The following is a 23843-nucleotide window of genomic DNA, read 5'->3' on the forward strand; positions in this document are numbered from 1 at the left end:
TTGTTAGTTTGCTTTACTCATGTTCAGTGTATGGATCTGGTGAACATTTGTTTATCCTTAGATTGGTGTATTTTCCCGTCCTAGAAAGTCCATAAGAATCGGCACACTTCAATCAGAGATTGGGCTTCAAGAAGGGCTGATTTCCTGATGTCTACCTTGTTAGTTTCTGCTCAGTGTCCTAGTCTCTTTTGACAATGCGTGAAGAATCCATCATCCATTAATTCAGAGAGATAGTCTTAGTAGGCTTGGATCGGACAGACCTGGATTTTAATGCTGGCTCTGCCAGCTCCTATTATTTAACCTGATCAAGTTTCTTCACCACTCCGTTCCCCATTTTCTTCATCTACAAAATGGTTCTAATAATATCTACTTCATATAGTAGTTGTGACAGTTAAACTACTGAAGTTGTTTTTATTGTTATGAAGTTGTGTTTATTAAGTATTTATCACAATGCCTGGTACATAGTAAGTACTCAACAAATTATAGTGATCTATTATTATTAATTATTTAGCTAAATGTTTTTGGAGCCTATGAAAATTTTCAGCTTGGGTCTCAAGTCTTCCAGACACTCTCCATTTGCCTCATCTCCTCTTTTACCAGATCTACGTCTAACCTGTGACATCACTGGCCTCTCTGTGGAAGTTCCTGCTGAGGTGGCACCCGGGTGGACATGCCCATCCAGGAATCTGAGGGAAACACAGGTCTTCCAGATTCCACTGGTACATCTGCCTTTGCTTCTCTCTCAATCAGAAGTAACTTGAATTAGTGAGATAGAATAAGATATGATTTATTCATTCCAAGATGCCTCTAAAATGTGAATTATCACTATTGTCTTGTCTTTCACAAGCCGTAGCTTTTATTTATTAGTTTTGCAAATGTTAGGGAACAAAGATGAGCAATTTGAAACAACTGAGTTTTTACTTAGAACATATTGCACAATTTCCCTGAATATAGTCACAGAAACGTTTACCAGTGAATGTCTTAATTCATTATTCAGCACACATTTATTGAATATCTGCCATTTAGGGCACAAAGGGTAAGATACAAACAGAAGCATTATGGAAAGTCACAGAGAAGAGGGGTCAGCGGAGGTTTTAGATTCCTGAGTTGTTTTTCAGAAGAGATGTTGTGATTAGGCCTCAGCCTGCCCTTGTAATCTTATATTTCATGATTCCCCTTAAAAGTTCATTTCTTGTCACACTGAACATATTCTGTGTTCTTCAAACACAGCTTGCATTTTCTTTCTTCTCTTTATTTACTTCAGTAGTTCTCTGTGCTTCTTCCCCCGTATTTGTGTCTCTGAATGCTGCCTATTCTTCGAATCCTAGCATGACCACCACCTTTTCAATAAAGCCTTCTTTGATATGCTTGAATACGATTCATTGCTCTTTATTTTGAACTCCTATAGCATCTAGTCTGACCTGTCTTACGGTACTGCCCCTTTTTTATTTGCCTTGGATGGGCATTATTTGTGTATCTATTTACTCTCCCCCTGTTAGGCTTGTAAATATCATGAAGGAAGGATTCACCCACATTTCACTTTGTATTCTACAGAGTGACTAGTACCAACTTTGTACAAATTAAGTGCTCATTTTTGGTGAATGGATGATGTGGATCTAGAGATGAGCCTTCACAACGGGTGGATAAGATTGGGTGAAAGGAGTCGAGAAGAGAGTATTCTGATCGGCTCAGAAAATGAAAATCACAAGATTGAGCTAGCAGGCTCAGTTCAGAGATTTGTTCCTAGAATTCAGGGTCCACACGAGGAGGATGGGCCAGTGATGGGGAAGAAGGTCCGCACGATTCATTCACTCACGGAGGAGAGCCAGAGCCTGGAGCCACGAGACATTGCAGTGGTGGCCCCATTGCTTCTGGGAGGACTGCAGCCTGGTCAGCCTCTGCCCGCCTGGCCATCAGCCTGTTCAAAGCGAGGCTACAGTGTTCTGCACCAGGCAGTAGCTGGTGATTAGTGTGCTCTCTGTGTTCCCGGACAGAACAGATGTCTGTCTGCTTTTTTCTGCTTAATGATGATGGCAAGTTCCGAATGATCAAGATCCAGTTTCACATTTTCTGAAACGCTGTGGCTGAAAAATTCTGTTTGGCCAGTTGTAAGGCCCCGCCTCTCCCTTTGCAGAGGCTCTTTCCTTTGCAGATGAGTATTGACCAATGGTGCAGAGGCTAGGAGTGGTGGGATCACTCAGCATCACCTGGTGGAACAGGTGATTGGAGGGAGTACTGGGCATGGACTCTATCCACATGTATTTGCTCATCTGCGTTCCTTTCTCTCCTACTTGGCTGGTCTTATAATTCCATTGCTACGAGAAAATATGTGGGATTTGAAATAATTTCTTTGTACAGGTTTCTCTTTGGAAGAGAAAATACAGTAGCTGCTTGCTTTTTAGTTATCAATAAAAGAATCAATGAGATCCTTTCTTGTAACAGAATAATTTGGGGAAGGAGAAGGAATAGGTTAGGGCTAGAGTGGAAATACATGTTCAGAGCCTGAAAAGCTGCCCCAGGATCTGGGAGTAGTACATGTGTGTGGTAGATATTTTCCCCCCTGTGTTTTCCCCCCAGTTTTATTGAGCTATAATTGAAATATATTGTGTAAGTTTAACGTGTACAGTGTTGATTTCATACATTTGTATTGCAAAATGATTGCCACCATAGCATTAGCTAGCACCTCCCTTATGTTATCTAATTACTGTTTCTTTTTCTTGTGAGAACATGTAAGATTTGCCCTCTTAGTAACTTTCTAGTATATAATTATTATTAACTAGAAACACCATACTGTAAATTAGAACTTACTCTTCTTACCACTGAAAGTTTGTAACTTTTGACTGATAGCTCCCCATTTCCTCTACTCCTCAGACACTGGCAACCAGCGATCTACTCTGTTTTCTATGAATTTGATTTTTTTTAGTTTCCACATATAAATGAGATCACCCAGTATTTGTCTTTCTCTGTCTGACTTATTTCACTTACCATAATGCTCTCAAGGTTCATCCACATTGTCACAAACGGCAGAATTTCCTTCTTTTTCGTGGCATATATATATATATATATATATATATGCATGCATATATACACACACACACACACACACAGACACACACACGTATATATATATCTTCTTTATCCATTCGTTCATTGATGTACACTTAGGTTGTTTCCAAGTTTGGGCTATTGTGAATAAAACTGCAGTGAACATGGGGGTGCAGATATCTCTTTGAGGTCCTGTTTTTATTATCTTTAGATATACTCCAGAAGTGGAATTGCTAGATCATATGTTAGTTCTATTTTTAATTTTCCGAGAAAACTCCATACTGTTTTCCATAGTGGCTGCACCAATTTACATTCCTACCAATAGTGTACAAGGGTTCCATTTTGTCCACATGCTACCAACACTTGTTATCTCTCTCTCTCTCTGACAGCCATTCTAACAGGAGTGAGGTGATATTACATTGCGGTTTTGATTTGTGTTTCCCTGATGATTAGTGATATTAAGCACCTTTTCATGTACCTCTTAGACATTTGCACGTGTTTGGAAAATGTCTACTCAGGTCCTTTGCCCACTTTTTAATCAAATTATTTATTTGTTTTGCTATTTGGTTGTAAGAGTTCTTTATATATTTTGGATACTAACCCCTATCAGTTATATGATTTGCAAGTATTTTCTCCCTTTCTGTACATTTCCTTTTGTCTTGTTAATTGTTTCTTTTGCTGTGGAGAAGCTTTTTAGTTTGTTGTAGTCCTATTTGTTTATTTTTGCTTTGTTGTTTGTGCTTTTTTTGATATACAAAAATCATTGCTGAGGCCAATGTCAACGAGCTTTCCCCCTGTATTTTCTTGTAGGAGATTTATGATTTCAGATCTTAAGTTTAAATTTTTAATCCAGTTCGAATTAATTTTTGTAAGTGGTATAATATAAGGGTCCAGTTTCATTATTTTACATTTGAATATTCCCAGTAAAATTTATTGAAGAGATTATCTTTTCTCCATTGAGTATTCTTGGTTCCCTTGTAAAATATTAGTTGACTGTATTTGCAGAGCTTTGTTTCTGGGCTCTTAATTCTGTTCTATTGGTCTATGTGTCTCTTTTTATGCCTGTGCCATACTGTTTTGATTACCATAGCTTTGTAGTATACTTTGAAATCAGGAAGTGTGATGCTTCAAGCTTTGTTCTTCTTTCTCAGGATCTCTTTGACTATTTGGGATCTTTTGTGGTTCCATATGAGTTTTAGGATTGCTTCTTCTATTTCTGTAAAAAGTGCCATTGGAATCTTGATAAGAATTGCATTGAATCTATAGATTACTTTGGAGAGTATTAGCATTGTAACAATATTATTTCTTCCAAGCCATAAACATGGTATATCTTTTCATTTATTTATGTCTTTTTCAGTTTCATCAAAATCTTATAGTTTTCAGTGTATAGATCTTTTAACTCTTAGGTTAAATTTATTCCTAAATATTTCATTATTTTTGATGCCATTATGAATGGGATTTTTTTCTCTTTTAGATATTTCATTGTTAGTGTACAAGAACACAACTGATTTTTGTATGTTGATTTTGTATCCTGTAACTTTACTGAATTCATTTATTCTGACAATTTTTTTTTTTTTGGTGGAGTCTTTAGGATTTTCTATATATGAGATTACATCATCTTCAAACAAAGACAGTTTTACTTCTTTCTTTCCAAGTTGGATGCTCTGCATTTCTTATTCTTGCCTCATTGCTCTGGCTAAACTTTTAGTACTATGTTAAATAGAAGTGGTGAGTGGGCACCCTTGTCTTATTCTGGATCTTAGAGGAAAATCTTTCAACCTTTCACTGATGAGTATGATGTTATAGGTGGGCTTGTCTTATATGGTCTTCATTATAATGAGGTACATTCCTTCTATACCTAATTTGTTGAGCATTTTTATCATGACGGAATGTTGTATTTTGTCAGATGCTTTTTCTACATCTATTGAGATGATTGTATGATTTTTATATTTCATTCTACTAATGTGCTATATCACATTTATTGGTTTGTGTGTGTTGAACTATCCACTTGTTCATTTTGTATGATCCTCTTAATGTACTGTTGATTCTGGTTTGGTAATATTATGTTGAGAATTTTTGCATCTATATTCATCAGAGATACTGGTTTGTAACTTTTTTCTTATCTTGCTTATCCTTATCTTGTTTTGGTAGCAGAGTAGTGCTGAACACCTAAAATGAGTTCGGAAGTGTTCTCTCCTGTTCAATTTTTTGGAATAATTTGAGAAGGATTGGTGTTAATTCTTTAAGTGTTTGATACACTTCACCAATGAAACCATTTAGTCCTGGGATTTTCTTTGTTGCGGGTTTTGATTACTGATTCAATCTCCTTAATTATCATATATTGGTCTGTTCAGATTTTCTATTTCTTCATGATTAAATCTTGGTTGGTTTTATATTTCTAAGAATTTATCAATTTTTTGTAGTCTTTCCAATATGTTGGCTTATAATTGTTCCTAATAGTCCTTTAAGATTCTTTGTGTTTCTGTCGTATTAGTTGTAATGTCTCATTTTTTAATTTCTGATTTTATTTGAGTCTTCTCTCTATCTCTCTCTTTTTGTTTTGTTCTCATCTAGGTAAAGATCTTTCAATTTTGCTTATCTTTTCAAAAACCAGCTCAGTTTTATTGATCTTTTTTACTGTTTTTCTGGTCTCTCTTCCATTTATTTCTAATCTGATCTTTGCTGTTTCCTTTCTTCTAACTTTGGGCTTATTATTATTAATTAATTATATCATTATTAATTAATTAATTAATTTTTCTGGTTCCTTGAGGTGTAAAGTTAGGTTGTTTATTACAGAACTTTCTTTTTTATTCATGTAAGTGTTTATCACTATAAACTGTCCTCTTATAACTGCTTTTGCTGCGTCCGTAGGTTTTGGTATGTTGTGTTTCCATTTTCATTTGTTTCAAGATTTTTTATTTTCCTTTGATTTCTTCTTTGACCTGTTGGTGATTCATGAACGTGCTATTTAATTTCCACATATTTGTGTATTTTCCATCTTTCCTCCTATTATTGATTTCTAGTTTCATACCACTGTGGTTGGAAAAGATACTTGATTTTAATGCTCTTAAATTTCTAAGACTTGTTATGTGGCCTAAGATGTGATCTAGCCTGGAGAATGTTCTATGTGCACTTGAGAAGAATGCGTAGTCTGCTCCATTGGATGGAATGTTCTGTATATGACTATTATTTTCATTTGATCTAAAATAAAGTTCAAATCTGCTGTTTCCTTATTGATTTTCTGTTTGGATGATCTGTTTCTTGTTGAAAGTGGGGTATTGAAGTTCTCTACCATTATTGTATTGTTGCCTATACTCCCTTCAGATCTGTTAGTATTTGCTTAATCTATTTACATGCACTGATGTTGGGTGGAATATATATATATAATTTATGATTGTTTTATCCTCTTTATGAATTGATCCCCCGTCATTATGTAACGACCTTTGTCTCTTACAGTTTTTGACTTAAAGCTTATCTATTCTTATATAAGTATTGTGAATTCTGCTTTCTTTTGGTTTCCACTTGCATGGAATATCTTTTTCCATCCTTTCGCTTTGAGCCTGTGTGTATCCTTAAAACTGAAGTGAGTATCTTGTAGGCAGCCTATAGTTGGGTCCTGTTTATTAATCCATCTAGTCTCTCTATGTTGTTTGATTGGACATTTCAATCCGCTTACGTTTAGAGTAATTATTGATAGGTAAGGACTTACTAATGCCATCTTATTAATTGTTTTCTGGCTGTTTTGTATTTCTCTTCTTTCTTTCTCTTGTGCTGCCTTCCTTTTTGAATTGATGATTTTCTGTAGTGATATGATTTGATTCCCTTATATTTTTTTTTTTTTGTGAATCTGCTGTTTGCTTTGTGGTTACCACAAGGCTTGCAAAACATCATACAGATATAACAATCTATTATACACAGATAACTTAAATTCTGTCACATAAAAGACATGATCCTTTTCCTCCCCCTTTTTGTGTTTTTCATATCACAATTTAGCTCTATATTGTGTATTCATTAACAAATTATTATAGTTATAGTTGTAATTATTGTAGTTATAGCTATATTTTTAATACTCTTGTCCTTTAACCTTTATACTAAAGTTAAGTGATTAATACTCCACCATACTATATTGTTAGAGTATTCTGAATTTGACTATGTACTTACCCTTTAGCAATGTTTTATATGTTTTCATGTTTTTATGTTACCAGATAGTGTCCTTTTATTTCAGCTTGAAGGACTCCTTTTAGCATTTCTTGTAAGGCAAGTCTAGGGGGATGAAGTCCCTCAGCTTTTGTTTGTCTGAGAATCTCTTTATCTCTCCTTTATTTCTGAATGACAGCTTTGCTAAATTGGCTGTTTCTTTCATTCAGAACTTTGAATATATAATCCCACTCTCTTTTGCCTTATAATATTTCTACTGGGAAATTTGCTGATAGTTTTATGGGGATTCCCTTGTAAGTTACAAGCTTTTTTCTCCTACTGCTTTTAAGATTCTCTCTTTGTTTTTGATTTTCCATAGTTTTATGTCTTGGAGAGGGTCTCTTTAAGTTGATTTTGCTTGGCAACTTATGAACTTCATGAACTTGGATATCCCAATCTCTCTCCAGATTTTGAAAGTACTCAACTGTTCTGTTATTTCTTTAAATAATCTCTGTGACCCCTTTTCCCTGTCTTCTTTTTCTAGAACTTCGATAATTCAAATTGTTTCTTTTGATGGTTCCCATACATCATGTACTTTTCACTCTTTTTTCTTTATTCTCCCCTGACTGGCTAATTTCAAAGTTCCTGTGTTTTAGTTCACAGATTCTTTCTTCTTCTTGATCAAATCTGCTCTCTATTACATTTTTCATTTCACTTACTTTATTCTTCAGCTCCAGGATTTCTGTTTGGTTCTTTTTTATGATTTCTATCTCTTTGTTAGACTTCTCATGTTTGTTTCTGTATTGTTTTCCTGATTTTGTTGAATTGTCTTTATGTATTTTCTTGTAACTCACTGAGTTTCCTTAAAACAGGGATTTTGAATTTTTATTGGGTATATCTCAGATCTCCATGTTTTGGGTTCTGTTACCAGATGATGATTTTGATCCTTCAGTGTTGCCTTATTACCTTGATTTTTTTACGTTCCTTGAAATTTTGCATTGTTGTCTTCACATTTGAAGTAGCAGTCACTTCTCCAGTCTTTACTACTTGCTCACTCCAATGAACTCAAGTTCATATTTTTTGCTCTATTGGTGACCTGGAACTTCTCTGGAAACCTGGACTTCCAGGAAGGTTCTCTTGTATGTGGATGATTGTCTAAGATAATATTTTCCAGGGGCTCCTGGACCAGGGCTGAGAGGGTCTGGAATCAGTTCATGGGTCACTGCAGGATCCACCTCTGTGGCCAACATCTGTCTACAATTACCCAACATGTGGTTGGACAAGTTCCTCCCTCAGCATATGGGCTGGATCCTGTATTACCCCCGAAGACACTTGTGTGCATGGATAGATGCCAAATTTTTGTTGAGTGGGTGGCAAAAATTAGAGCTGTTTTATGCCACCATGATGCTGACGTCCTTCTAGCAGCAGCAAAGCGGCCAGTGGGACTGCAGGCAGTGGTGATGGTGCCAGCAGTGGTAGGGCGCCCTCCATAGTGTTTTTTACAATTAAGTTGAGGCGATGATCCTGCTGGGGTAGACAAAAATTTCATCTATTACTTAATTTTGTTTATATACCCAAAGTAATTGATTTGTGGGACGTAGAAATTATCCTGGGTTCTGCATGTCATGGGTGTCTCCACGTATTACATCTATCCTCTGCTGCCCCATTCTACTCCTCCCCTACATTAGCCCTACACTCCCAGCCTAACTCTGTTGCTCCCTGACTTCTGGACACATCCAGCTCCCCTTTCATGGGCATGCAACCAGGGCAGGTGCACAGGGCTCTCTGCTCGAAATCAGCCCCACACTTGGGGTTTAATGCTCCATGGTTGCCATCTTGAAATTCTTAATAATTTTATCTTTGAATTTGTGATTTGTAAGTGAAGTCTAATGGGAAAATGGAGCATATGCTGGGCTCTCACAAAAGCCCTTTTGTCTGAGAGTAATTGTCTAAGATAGTGTTGTTTTGGGACTCCTGGACCATGGCCAAGGGAGGCTGGAGCCAGTTCACAGGCCACTTCAGAGTCTGCAGCCATGACCGAGGTCTTTCGGCCTATAACCTGAAGCATGGATGGGCTTGGTTTACATGTGGTCCCACTTCCTGCTGCCTGCCTACCTTCCTTGGATAGAATCCTGGCCACTTGGTCCCCTGCTCCTGTCCTGGCCTTTTTGGGGTCACTGGGAGACGGGGGGGAGGCACATACACCCTGCGTGCTGAGCAGGGCCCTAGACCCCTGTGAAAAATATCTTTTGTTCAATGGGGGACATCATTAAATAGCAAATAAAAAAACCCATCATGACAGGTTGGGAGACTGTGGGAAACAAAGAAAAATGCTTTTTCTTGCTTTTTGGACAAGAAAAAAAGTTCTGCATTTTTCTTTTTACCAGGCTCTACAAATTATGTGGCTAACAGTGAACATACCAACGGAAGATCTCCTTTCAAACCATTGTTTGATTTCATTTTCATGTTTGGAGTGCCCTCCTCTATCTCAGCTTATTCAATTATCCCTTATTCTCCAATGCTGAGGTCTGGTTCCACTTCTTTAAAAAAGTCCAGTTGCTGATAACTCGTTACTCTGGATTCTTTTCCATAGAACTTAGTTTATCATGTGCTAAATTAGCACATGCTTGGGGAAGAGTAGTAAGACATTTGTTCAGAGCCCTGTAAGTAACTATTATATGCCAGGGTGATACTTAAAATACTAATCATTCCATGCTTTTGGTTTAGCAGGAGCATGGAACAATCAAAATGCGGTCAGCTATAGAATTGATGCAGCATCTTGGAAATCTCCTGCTCCGCTGGTTATCACTTTTGTGGTTGCTGGATGAGGGAGGGACCCAGGGGATTCCAAGGGATGGCTCAGCACAGCTGGGACATCAGGAGGCCACTTGGGATCAGTAGCTACTTACAAACCGACCTAGATGTCTTTCAATATTCTCACATCCTAAGGTCATATTGGAGCTTCTGAGCAGAACATGACCAATGGCATGACCTGGGCAAGATACTTAATAGTTTCTCTAGCTCTTAGTTGCGTGAACTGTCAAATGAGCAGGTTATAAAACATGATCGAATCCTCAAATATGTATTACCTGTTATGGTCAATGCTTTCTACATTTTGTTGAGATTCAAAAACTCATAGGTTTGGTCTCCAGCGGTTTCTAATTTCATCTGTCCTTGGAAATGAACATAAATAATTATGATACAAGGTAGAAGATACTCTAGCAGTGGGAACTGAAACTGCTGTGGGAACTGAAAGAACTGAGGAATTACATGTAATTTGGAGATGAGTGAGATAGTTCTGGGAAGGCTTTGAGAAAAGGGTGGCCAATGACCTGGATCGTGAAACATAGGGGACTCCTAGAACTCTAGACATCCGTGAGGTTTTTCTTCCAGGTTCTCTTGTTTGTTTGTGCCCTACCTCCTCCTATTAGATTGGAAGCTTCTCAAGTACTTCTAATTCTTGTTCCTTGCACATGCTCAATAAATGCTTTGTGATTGCGATGATTGCTGCCTTCTGAAGTTTTATATTCTTTGTGAAAATAAAGGTATGATGTGTCAAGATTTAGTCATGTCAAGATTTAATCAAGATTAAATCATGGCAAATGTTTGGAGGGAGAATCTTTTTCTTTTTTTAGTTTCATGTGTACAAACCACTGTAATAGTTAGACATTTATCATTTATACCCCTCACAAAGTGGTAACCCCCCTCCCCCAATCTGACATCTCTCACAGCCATTACATTTCCACTGTCTATTCCATATGCTATACTCCACTTCTTGTGACCATATATATATATACAATTATATATATATATATATTATACAATTATACAAATATATATATATATACACACAATTACAGTTGACATTCATTATCACTTAGTTTCAGCTTCAGGTGTACCGTGCAGTGATCAAGCATCGACAGCATCCCTGAAGTGGTCTCGGAGGGAGAATCTTTTATAACTAGGTGGTGTCATGTGAGAATGAACTGGGATTTATATGTGTATGTGGTAAACATATTAAACACTAGGATTGAGGGTTTTAAATACAGGACACAGTTTTAGGTATGTTTTGTGGTCACTGTAGAGAGGTCATTATACTGTAGCTTCAATGTAGAAGATAAAGTTATTATTTGAGACAGAAGTTAGTAAATATGTCCATATTTACTAAGCATGGCAGTTTACGGCTAAGGATATGTACAAGATGTTTGGAGGTAAGATCAGAATATCTCTCAAATATAGTTAAGAGTTTTTGGTTGTTTCTGAAAAAGCTAAAATCCATTCAGTTGCCTTCTGGGGTAGGTCATGGTGAGGCCCATCACATTGAAGCCTTGAATTCATAGTAAGAAATAAAAAGTTGAAGGGTATAACTGTGGTGAAGCAAGAATTTTTCTCTAGTAATAAGGAAGAGTGCACACCTGGTCTCCCCGCATCTGCTACGCTTAAGTGATATAAATGGCAATATGCCTACAGGTGTCAGCTCCTCTGACTTGGTGAATTACTCACTTCACACTGGCTGCTGCTGAGGCCACCGAACTTTGGATAGACCTCTGGAAGAATGGGGTATGTCCCAAAAGTCACCATATACGTTACCTTCAGGAATGTTTTAATCACGTACATATTTGCTGTGTGGCGCATTTACCAGTTCAGTGTTTAAATGGAGTGACACAACAATTCACCTGATTCTGAGTTGCCATTCTTTGCCCATATTTATACTTGGACTAGCCTTTGAGTGTTGGCCTAACTCACCTCCATTATTACTCAAGTCATAGCTCTGAGGTCATTATCAGGAGTGCGTAGGGAAAATGTAGGCATAGAATGAAACAGTCAGAATTCATTTGATTATCTCCGGCTCTGCTATTGGCAGAGGTGCTCTAATGATCTCATTCAATCACCATTGCTTGGTGGATAGGAGGAAAGTGTTGATTCCCTTTGTTCTAAACCTTTGCTAACCAGGCAACCTTCTGGTTTATTATGAAGGGTAACCTGAGCCAGGTATGTATTTCTCAGGCTTACTCTTATAGCTTTAGGCAGTTTCTAAAATCATTTCAGACTTAGTTTTGAACTATCAGAAAAGCTGGTAGGGCCTGAGCTTACTTATAGGTAATTGGTTCATGTTAAAAGTTGCTGGTGATCCATAAAATCATGCCTGGTGAAGGAATTCTATGTGACAGGACACAAAATCGACTGATATGTAGGAATACTGTGATTTCTAGGGTTCCAGGGAAGCAAGCCCATTGCTCAAAAAAGCCCTTCCCCATCTTCTGTCTAGTTTCTGAAATATTACAAAGTATCCTCCTTCTAGTGTATAGTTTTATCCGTGTTAAATTTTCCATGAGTGGTTGGTAATTTTTTATATCTATTGATTAATAAAGGGCCTGAGAGCATCAAAGGGAATGATCACAATAAAAATGGAACAAAAGAAAAAATTCTGGGTTAAGTTGTGGATAATTTTCCTTTTTTTTTCGTGGTAAATATAAATGCTATCAGTGCCACTGTTGGCATATTTATACTACTTTACAATATTAATGGTGTAGCTCAAAACACTTGAAATGTCCCTATCTCTTGGGGAGCAAGTACCTAAGGATTTGCTTCATTCTGAGTTCTGTTGTATTGTGTAGCCTGATAGTCTAATGAATGAACTCTTTGAATTCTTGGAGGAGAATCAAAAGCATAGTTTTATAATTTAAAATGACTAAGTATGTGCTTCTTTTTCTTTGAAATACAGCCAATTTTATTCAAATTCTCCAAAATTTATACTCAATATGTTTATTGTTTCTAAAGTTGTATAATAGCTTTCTTATTTCATCTTTTATAGGTTTGTGGGTTTTTGTTTGTTTGTTTGTCTGTTTTTTGTTTTTTTTTTTTGGCTTTTCTTTACAGCTCTTCAGTAGAAGCCAGAATCTTGAGTTGCCTAGTTGCCTCTGATATACTATTCTGATTAAGTTTCTTCCCGATATTCATGGCCAACATCTGGTTTCTAAATGAAAGGCTTTTGGTCTTTTCAATCACTTGCTGATAGAGTGAGACTGCATTGTTACCCATAACCACGTGACCTGATATAGAGTCAATCTTGGCATCCTGTCTTGCATTTCTAATCAAATTTACAATTCACCTTTCAGCTTCTTCTGGAATCATGTTCAATTTATCTGCCAACATGTTACTGCTGATGCACCAGTAGTTGTGACAAAAAAATCTCCAATATGAAGACATGGGCATTTTCTGTGAAATTCTCAAGACAAGCCTCCTAGACGAAATCATTCACAAGCACAGGTTTACATTCCCTCAGCTTTTTCTGAGCCCCACCAGAGTCAAAGTTAACATATGAGCATTCAACAAACTGTAACTGGGTCTTTATATGTGTAAGACACCTGTTGCATAACTTTGAACAGATCTTTTAGCACCGGCCAGCATTTTCAAACATCTTAGTTTGTTATGACTGCTGTTGTCAGAGAGTGGAGAATATGTGGACACACCATCTGAATTGCATTAAGATATTGTGGCTGGTAAAGGAAGAGACCAATAATGTTATCACATTCTTTAGGGAAGAAAACAGAGAGACGTGAATGAGCCTTGTTCGCTGCTGAAGACACTCACAGTTGTCATCCGTGGTCTCTTTTAACCACGTAAGGTCTTCCATGACTGCATCCCAATTCGGAATTAAGATTTCTGAGGCCCATTTTCTGTGCTATACCTTTTTTTCTCAGCTTATCTCGGCTTCAGCTCTGCCAGCTGCATGCACATGCCCTAAAAATGTCCATCTAACAAAATGTGGAGAGGAACTTCTCTACTTTCTGGAGGAATCAGTGCCAAAGGCTTCTGCTGTTTTAAATTGCTGCCATAGAGATAAATCTTATGCATAGCTTGGCGTTTTTTTTTTTTTTCAGCAGGTGTCCAAATACCTGGATAGAGTCCTTTGTCCTCCATAATATTCAGACAGTGAAAATATAAAATTTAGTGCATAATAAATAGCCATTCAATTAGACTTGGGGAGAATAGTCAAGAGTCAAGATCTTAAAATTTAATGGGAACACATTTTAAAAAAAGAGGTAATAATGATGCCTAGAGGGACTTTTGCAAGATTTTATCACTAGGTAGAGACAAAACTTTAAATAAGATGCCTGATTCATATTTTCCACTACTTCTTGCTGTGGTCCCTGACTCATCCGTCCCTCACTGATGGAGGAGGGGGGTCATTAGCCATCTTTTGCCCAAGGTCCACTCAAACCTGGTGTAACAACAATATTACAGGAGAGTCACGTGTCACTACTATGATGACCATTTTATCACAAACACCATGAAGGAGAAATGGAACTTTGGAGGACTGTTTCTTCTCTCAGGAAGCAGCAAATGAGAGGGGCAGTTTGGTTTGCACAAGTCAGAAACAGTGCTGTTAACTTGGCCCGTCAAAAGTAGTGAATGTGGGTACAGTAGGAAATCTAGGCAGGGGCCTCTGGTTTCACAGGCCCAGAACTTGGACGCTGTATTTTGGAAATAAAGAAGAAAGAATATTGTGATTCTTTTCATGCTTTTGAAATTCTGTTAACCCAGTAGTGAGGAGTTATGAGGTATGATCAAAAGATACGGTGAATGTTTAAATTAAACATTAATTTAATTAATTGCCATTAATTCCCCTCAAAATACGCCCCCTCGCTTCCAACACACTTATCCCATTGTTCTTGCCACTTTCTGAAGCAGTTCTGGAAGTCCTCTTTTGTGAGTGTCTTTAGTTGCGCTATTGTGGCTGCCTCGATGTCTTGAATCGATTCAAAACGTTTTCCTTCATGGTCATTTTGACTTTGGGGAAGAACCAGAAGTTGCACGGTGACAGATCTGGTGAATAAGGTGGATGAGGACACACTGTAATGCTTTTATTTGACAGAAATTGCTGCACCAGAAGCGATGTGTGACACGGAGCGTTGTCATGATGGAGGATGAAGTAAAGACACTCACAAAGGAGGACTTTCAGAACTGCTTCAGAAAGTGGTAAGAATGATGGGATAAGTGTGTTTGAAGCGAGGGGGAATATTTTGAGGGGGATTAATGGCAATGTGTCTTTTACTGTAATACGTATATTTTTAATTTAAACATTCACCATATTTCTTGATCACATCTCGTAGTTCAGCTGCTATACCTACTATCCTACCTTTTGCCAGATGGCTCAGAACATGGGCATCAGGACCGTGAATTGGGGGGTATTTAAATAGTCCTACAGTTGCTTAGTCAAATTTGAGTCAAAGTAATATTACTCTATGCTTCCTGGAACCTTAGCATTAGAGATAATTGTAGAGTCTTATCCATCCTTTTTCTTAATTTAACTGTCCTTAAGTGGTGGTTTCTAGAAATCCATCTAAACCTAAGATTTATCCCTTCTAAACCAAAGATTCTATGCTTTTTAGCGCCCTCTAAGTAATTCTCTTTTATTCTAAGTTCTAATTATTTCCTTCCTTACACTAATATTTCCCTTTCTAGGTCTTTTTTAATATTTTTTCTTTCCACCTATTAGCCATCTTCCTTCTACTACTGTGTTTCCCCAAAAATAAGACCTAGCTGGACAATCAGCTCTAATGCGTCTTTTGGAGCAAAAATTAATATAAGACCCGGTCTTATTTTACTATAATATAAGACCAGGTATAATATAATATAATGTAATGTAATGTGATATGATGTGATATGATATGATATAATACTGGGTCTTATATTAATTTGGGCTCCAAAAGACGCATTAGAGCTGATTGTCCGGCTAGGTCTTATTTTCAGGGAAACAGGGTGTGCTTCCACTTGAGGTTAGCGTAACTCCATTCAGAAACATTTATTAACCAACAGTGTCTATCAAATATTTAGGCAGATTTTGTGGAAAGATATTAAGGAATTAAACATGCAATCTCTAGCTTGTCCTATAATGGTCAGAGCTAAGGCAAACTATGTAAGGCAAACTATCTAAAGCAATGGCTAACCCAGTGGAGGAGTGGAACTAAGCCAGATAGATACTCAATCCTAACAAAGTGCCCCGAATTCTATAGATGCTCAATATGTTTGCTGAATGAGAGAAAGACAGGTTGGATTGAAAGTAAGGGACAGACCTCAGTAAAATGAGTATGCTCATTATTGATGAAGGGTTAGTCTAGAAACATACTTTGGAATGTTTTGCAAGTTTCCATTGGGTTCCTTCCCTACCTTATGCTCCAGCCACACCAAGCAAATTACAATTTTCCAAAAACCTGCTTGTATACCATCTCATGCTGGTCCCTCCATCTTTCCCCTTCCCATTTGATGAAACTATGGTAATATTTCAAGGCCCAATTCAAAGGATGAAGAGGTCTAAAATAAGTCTCAACAATCTTTTCTAAGCAAACATCGATACATTGAGCATGTACCAGGTAAGGTACAAGCTGGAAAGATACAAAAATAAATAAATAAAGACTCTGAATTTAAGTTCTTATAATCTAGTGTGGAAATCCATACGTGTAAAACAACACAGAGTGATTAAGGGCTATAATAGAATCAGGATTTATGTTTGGCAACTGCTTTGAGTATTCCTAATTTGAGTCATTCATTTGAGATTAAAACAGATAATGGATTATTGTGGAAAATTACAATGACTGCATATTATATTTAGAAATCCCTACATATGAGAAGGGTATAGTTTGAAGCTACTCAATAAACAACTGATGCAATGATGCGTCTCCTGTAAAATGACCATGCCCTGCACCTTATCACCAGCCTTGCCCTGTGGCCCCTTCCTCTGGAGAGGGAAAGAGGCTGTGGTTTGCTGCAGATGGGGAGGAGGGCGACAGAAGGGGACCAAGTCTACAGATTCTCATGCCGAGGAATTCCCACTTCCAAGCGCCGGGGTTTTGCCAGTGGAGGGCTTGGGTGAGGAAGGAAACGGATAGGAAAGCAAAATACATTCTGCCCAGCTTGACTCATCTTAAAGTCCAAGGATGCTCATCCAAGAACCTGAGAACAGTGAGAGCCAATCAGGCAATTTATGGAATGTTTAATGTTCCTAAGCTATTGGATTTGCATTACTTCTACAGTCCTGGAACAGGAAATGTGTTCAAAACATTGGAAGCAAACTAATTTTGCATTAAACATGTTCCAGGCCAAGGAAGAAGCTTAGCTCAGTGGCCAGACCAAACCTTGGAAGGGAACTAAGGGAATGGAGGGGATCAGATGTTAACCCTCAAAGTGTTGGGTTCCTACTCTGTGTAGAGCCAAGGAGACCCAGGGGGCCTGCCGAGTGGTCAGCCCTGCAGTGCCCAGAGCCCTGGGCTGGAGAGCTTACTAATTCTCAACCTTAACCCAATAAATTTTAATTGAAAAAAAAAGAAGAATTACCTTTCCTGGAAGGCTGTGAACAGATCACTCCCATAAGAAACTAAGAAGGCCAATAAACATAGAAAAATATTTAATTCACTGGGTATCAAATAAGAGTTTGTGTCCTCTTTTTTGTTGGTTTGTTTTAACAGTATATGATGCATGTATAAGTTTCCTAGGGTTGTTGTAACAAACTACCACAAACTGGGCAGCTTAAAACAACAGAAATTTATTCTCTTACAGTTCTGTGGGTCAGAAGTCCAAAATCAAGGTGTTGGGTGGGCCATGTTCCCTCTGAGACTCTGGGTAGAATTTTCCCTTGCCTCTTTCTAGCTTCTAGTGGTGGCCTTCAATCCTTGGCATTCTTTGATTTGCAGCTACATCTCTCCAATCTCTGCCTCTGTCATCACATGGCCTTCTCTCTGTCTTCATTGGTGTTTTCCTCTTGTTATAAGGACACCATCATGTTGGACTAGGGCCCACCTTAACTGAACTAGTCTTAATTACACCTACAATGACTTTTCTTCCAAATAAGGTCACAGTCACAGGTAGTAAGGATTAGGATTTTAAAATATCTTTTTGGGAACACAAGTCAAGCCATAACAGAGAGCATGATATTTTGTCACTGTTTTGTACTATGTGGCTATGTACTATTCTATTTTATGGATGTAGCATAATTAAAATCTCCACCAATGTGAAAAAATTAAATGATTATACTAGTTTTAGTAAAGGTTTGGAGAACTGCACATATTTTTATTTTTATATTGCGAGTATATATATTCCTTGCTACAATTCTGCTTAGCTGAGTAATCCTACTTCCAATCAGAGATGTGGCTTTTTGGAGAGGGCTGGGAGCTGATGTCCCTCTGCAGGGGTGAGGAAAGGCTCATTTTGCACCAGTCAGGCCTTGAGCCTCTGACGTCTGTACAGGAGTTTTGTAGTCTTTGGGATAGAAAAGAGAGTTAATGTTATCTAAGCAGTAAGCAGGGTAAGCTCAGTTGCCCTGTCCATCGCACTTCAGAGAACCTAGGCTGGAAGAAGATGGTCCCTCTTGTAGGTACTACCTGCCTTGGTAATGCCTCTGTGTGCTCCCTGCCCACTCATTCCATGTGCCCAGAGACTACTTTCACACTGGGTGTTGCACACACCTGGGCCTTGGGAACCCAGCCTACACCAGGTGAGCAGCGGGAGGTATGTAGGCAGACCTTCCAACTTTAGCTTGTGAGCTCCTCAAGGGCCAGGCCTGTGCTGTGCTCCTGTTTTATGTACTTGGCATTAGGGCAATGATCTGCATACATTGGTGGAACCAGCCACACTTCTGCGCTGGCCTCTCAGGAATATTCCTGGCAGACTCCTGGTTAGCAGACAGCTCATGTAGAGACCACAGGAGGTTGGCCGCCCAGGTTTCCTTTTACCTTAGCAACACTCAGAGTCAACTCTGCCTTGCTCCTCACCACCCGCCACAACCCTGTGGCTTTCTGAGCTCCTGCCGTGTGTTTTGATTTCCAGGTCTCTGGTTCCCTTTAAACAGGCTGATGGGTATCTGACCCCACATTCAAGCTGAGCCATGTCTAGTAAGGGTGCACAGACAGCCTCTACCAGTCAGTTCAGGCTGTGCCCAGGTGAGCTTACCAGAATTCTGGCAGGCTAATGGAGAATATACCATTACTCTTCTTTCTCTTCTGGAAAGAAACAGAAAGCACAAGCAATTTTGCTGGGGAAATGTTCAATGTTTGGAAAAGGGCTGGTGTAGAATGTTCTGGAAAATCTTTCCTTCCTCTTTGCTTCCTGTGCCACTCCATGACATTTTTTAAGATCTTGTGTTAGGTCGTTTTAATGAGAAAGCCAGCCCCACCCAGGCTGTGCCCTGTTGGTGTCACTTGCTTGGAGTATCATGGCAACACTGCTAGTGGGAAAAATATAGCTGAGCTCCTGTGATTGGTGCTGCTCTATTAACAGCAGGAATGTGAAAAGTGTCAGGTGGGAGATGAGAGTGATAACAGAAAAGCTATTTCTTTTCATTTCCCCAGTGTTTGTAGACTCTGAGCAAAATTGCTAAAGGAGGCATCTCCAATTTGAAGGAATAACACTTTGGTATTAGGTTGGAATAGAGACTCTTGATTAATAAATATGATTGGGACGCAAAAGCACAGCAAATTGTGGCATCATCTCATTCTTTACAATAATCAGGTAGCAAAACATCAGTCCTTGGGGGGCTGAAGGATGAAACAGCAAGCTTTCAATTAGAATGCATGCCTTTCCAGGATCCCCGATTGTACCCGTGTGTGTGAAAGTACATTAGACAGGCTGCTCCTGCAGGGGAGAGATACCTGGGGTCACTGCAGTCGTTGGTTGAAGCCTGGGAATTGTCTTAATGGCTTTCCAAAAGGGCAGTAACGCAGTTTGAGAGCCCCACTCTTCAGAGAGCTTCTTTGAAATGTAACCCTGTTATCAAAACACTAAACCACCTCTGCTCAGGACTGAGGTTCCCTGCTCTCCTTAACACACACACACACACACACACACACACACACAAATGTACATGCGTGCACACACACACATACCTTTGCTTAACGTACTCTCTGCACATTTTCCGTGGCCATACCTTTGATGTTTATCCTAACATGTCATAATTAGAAACTATTAACATGTATCAGATGCTGTACTTGACTTGCATTATCCCACTAATCCTTCATGTCTCTACTGGGTAGCAACTATTAGCATCCCTTCTTTGCAGATGAGGAAACAGAGGCTCAGAGAAGTTACGTGATTTGCTTCAGTTCATGAAAGTGGTAAGGAGCAAAGCAGAGACGTGAAGGCACGTCCCTGCCTCTTTCCACTGGAACCTCTTTTTACTCAACTCTGTCACTGCCAGGAGATAGACAGGCAGGAGGTGATCAGTATGAGACAGAAGACCTCAAGAATAGAAACCAAACCCTGCAGCAGCCTCATCCCCGTCTCCTGTAGTAGTGAAAGCCAAACTCTCGGGCAGAAGCAATGGATCCGTTCAGTTCTGAGAGTCTCTGTGGTGCAGACTCACCAATGCTGACAGACCTCACTGTGCAGCGCAGGAGCGCCCCTGGGCACCGCAATTCTGTGAGTTCTAGTTCCCCCATACGCCTGATGTCTCTCACACCACAACTTAGCTGTTCTCCTGTTGATGGACTTTTGGGTTGTTTCCAGGTTTGCTTACTGGGAGTAAGAATGCTATAAACATTCTCATGCAAGTCTTTTTGTGGACATATATTTTCTTTTCTTTTGGGTACCAGGGTGGACTTGTTAGTCAAGTGTATGTTTAGTTTTATCAGCAACTGCCAAGCTGGTTTCCAAAGTGGGTGCACCATTTTACAAACCCACCAGCAATGGACGAGAGTTGCTGTTTGAGCTTTTTGATTTTAGCTCTTCTAGTTGGTGTCAAGCGGTAACTCATCGGTTTGGCAAGTTGGAATTTCATGTATTTGTTTTCAACTGTGAGCTCTCTGCCAATATCTGCTTACATTTATTTTTCTCCGTGTGTGTTGGTTCTCCAAAAGGATTTGGAATTCCGTGACGGCAGAGGCTCTGCCTAATATACTCCTTTATATCCTGGACTGCAGCAAACACAGGGCCAGGAACACAGTGGGTGCTTAGTTTTTCGTTGGGTGATTTCTTGCTACTTAGAAACATTTGTAGATTGTTTTGGAAGGAGGACAGATGAAAAGGGGCTGTCATCACCAAATGCTTTTCAAACCCTTACAACTGAGTTGGTTCTCAAATATTTTAAGAAAGACTTGCTCTGGTTCATTCATTCTCTCTCTCTCTCGTTCTCTTTCTCCAATAATTAGGTAATTAGGTTTGATCAGTAGTTAGGCTTCTTAGCAGCTGCTGGGTGTAGGTGGCACTTTTTATGTGTGTCAAGGTCTGGTCAGCAATAACAAGTTCAGGAGGGCAGAGAAACACATAAGTTCAGCTCTTATTGGTAAGCTTCCCTCTTCCTGCCTCAGTTGGCCTCCTCCCTACGTATTTTCTTTGATTAATGCTAAATAGTGTCATGAAAATGACACTATTTTTTTTCAATTTTTAGAATTTTTATCCTCTCACCTTAATATATTCCCATTTTAAAAATAAAAGGACAAATGAAATTGTCTATACTGTGAGTTTGTTTCTTCCAAAACTTTGCAGATAATGCAAAATTATTGACAACCTACAAATTATTTGAAGATAATCATAGATTGCACGATGACTTCTTTTGCTCTCCAAATGCTATATAAAACAATCCCTTGGGCTCTTTTCTGTGTTAGAAATCAGTTTGTTTTTTTCCCCATGTGAAGTTCTGGGTGGTCTGGGCCAGTGGAGGGCATCTCAGGCAGGACTCCCTAGTGTAGGCTCCAGCAAGACCTTACAAGGTACAAATCTCCCAACTTTCATGGCTTGCAGTTAGAGGAGGTCATCTAGAGGACGTGGCCTCCAATTGACCTGCAACCTGGATCCAGGCAATTGGAGGCTCCTCTCCTCCTCCCCTAGTCCTTGGAATGTACATTCTACCCACTCTACCCATGGTGGGACCTGTTTTCAAGGATGCAACCTTGAGAGAGCAATGTGGTGGTGTGATCAACTGGATGGTATATGTGACTGAACCCAGGTAAGGCCTCCATATAAACTTTTAAGATTTTGGTGGGCAGGTGTGGGAACTACTCATCTTGCAGTGCTCCAAGACAAGCTTCATACATAAGTTCCCTTGCTTATTAAACCTGCCATCTACGAATCTGGAGTGGGCTGTCTCTTTCTTCAATCTTTCCTTGCTCTTGTATGGAAATTCCTGAAGGTGTGAACCAACACTTGCCTGTGAAACCCCTAATCTAACAATGGTGAGGGGCTCAGAGATTTGCAAGATATTTTTAAAAATCAGAGACTAAAAAAAAAAACAAACCATTAAGATTTTATGCAAGTGTTAGACAATTTTTTTAAAAATATACTTGGGATAATGCATATGAAATGTACTATACTTACCCAGTGCTTCTTGTTTTCTTCCATATATTCAGTAGATACTGATTATGTACCTGCGCTGTGCAGGCCTTCTGCCAGGTGCTGGAGATGTATATGCGAACGAGACAAGCTCTGTTCCTGGCTTTGCAGAACTTGGACCAACAGATAAGCAATCAGAGCATGACAAATGAACATGTGATTAGGATTGTGGCCGATGCTGGCCGGAGCTGTGAGTCCGTCACTCAGGCCTTGGGGTCAAGACAAGCTTCCCAGAGTAAACTGCATCCAACCTGGATGAGTAAATCAGACTGAATTAGGCACAGGGGCAAGGAGATCATTGTTTCAGCTCAAGGGAACAGCAGATGTGAAGGTCCAGAGATGAGAGAGTGGAGGTTATTCTTGGATCTGAAGTTCAGGGTCACTGGAGCATGGCAATGGGATGGTTGTGGTGAGGGCAGTGGTGAGGGATGAAGCAAAGCATGAGGGGAGACGCCAAATCATGCTGGGCCTTCTGAGTCATGCTAAGGAGTTTGTCCTGCACCTTACGAGCAATAGGAACCTTTTGTATGGTTTTAAACAGAGCAATAAAATAATCAGATTTGTTCTTGAGAATGATCACTCTAGGTTGCCATGTGGCACTTAGAAAAGGAGTGAGTCTGGATGCAGGAAGACCTTCTGGAGTGGACCAGGGTCAGAGTTAGGGGCACCAGTGGGCTGACGTGAAGTGATGGCTTTGAGACATGGTTTGGTCCTTTAGGTTTGTGCCTAATTTCCTCAGCCATGGTGTGTTGGCCAGACGACTGAGAAGGACATGGAAATGGTGGGAATCCAGATGACCTCTTTCAGTCCCCGGCGCTGACATTTCTGAGCTCTGAATCACAAATTTAGAGCCCAGTGAGAATAAAATCATCAAGATGAATTCCGGAGTGTACCTGACGGAGATTTTCTGAGTAGGCAGGCAGCATACTAATTGTCAAGCTCCTTCTTTTCTGAGCTGCATGATGCTAAGGACCCAAACAATTTATTCTTATGGGAAAAAAATATACTAGTGTTTCAAAACAATCAGTTCTCTCATAGGTGTATTGCCCATAGTTCATTCTTCTGTGTACAAAGGGGCCAAAACGGACTTCTGCTCATCAAAGGTGACATTACTGCTCTATAGTCGGGCTGCCATTACTGGGCACCTTGGGTATTTGGTGTTCGCTAATGCTTGCTGTTTTTATTTTGCAGATTGTCATGTTGTCCATTAAAATATTCCTCTCCTGTCACTGAAGCTGTTACATTGTGTTTACCTTCATGGTTTCCAAAGGTGAAAGAGAGTCACCCAGGTAAAGTCAGCAGGCTCATTAGCCAGGGATGAACTAGTTTGATCAACTGGC

The 23843-nt window shown here is 39.3% G+C and overlaps 1 pseudogene; it reads right to left on the minus strand.

Annotated features, from left to right (window-relative positions):
• Positions 1 to 13066: 13066 nt before the first annotated feature.
• On the minus strand, positions 13067 to 20102 carry LOC117027106 (eukaryotic translation initiation factor 3 subunit E-like; annotated as a pseudogene).
• Between the last annotated feature and the right edge of the window lie 3741 nt (positions 20103 to 23843).

The sequence above is a fragment of the Rhinolophus ferrumequinum genome, chromosome 9 (genome assembly GCF_004115265.2).
Source record: "Rhinolophus ferrumequinum isolate MPI-CBG mRhiFer1 chromosome 9, mRhiFer1_v1.p, whole genome shotgun sequence".
NCBI classification, from domain to species: Eukaryota; Metazoa; Chordata; class Mammalia; order Chiroptera; family Rhinolophidae; genus Rhinolophus; species Rhinolophus ferrumequinum.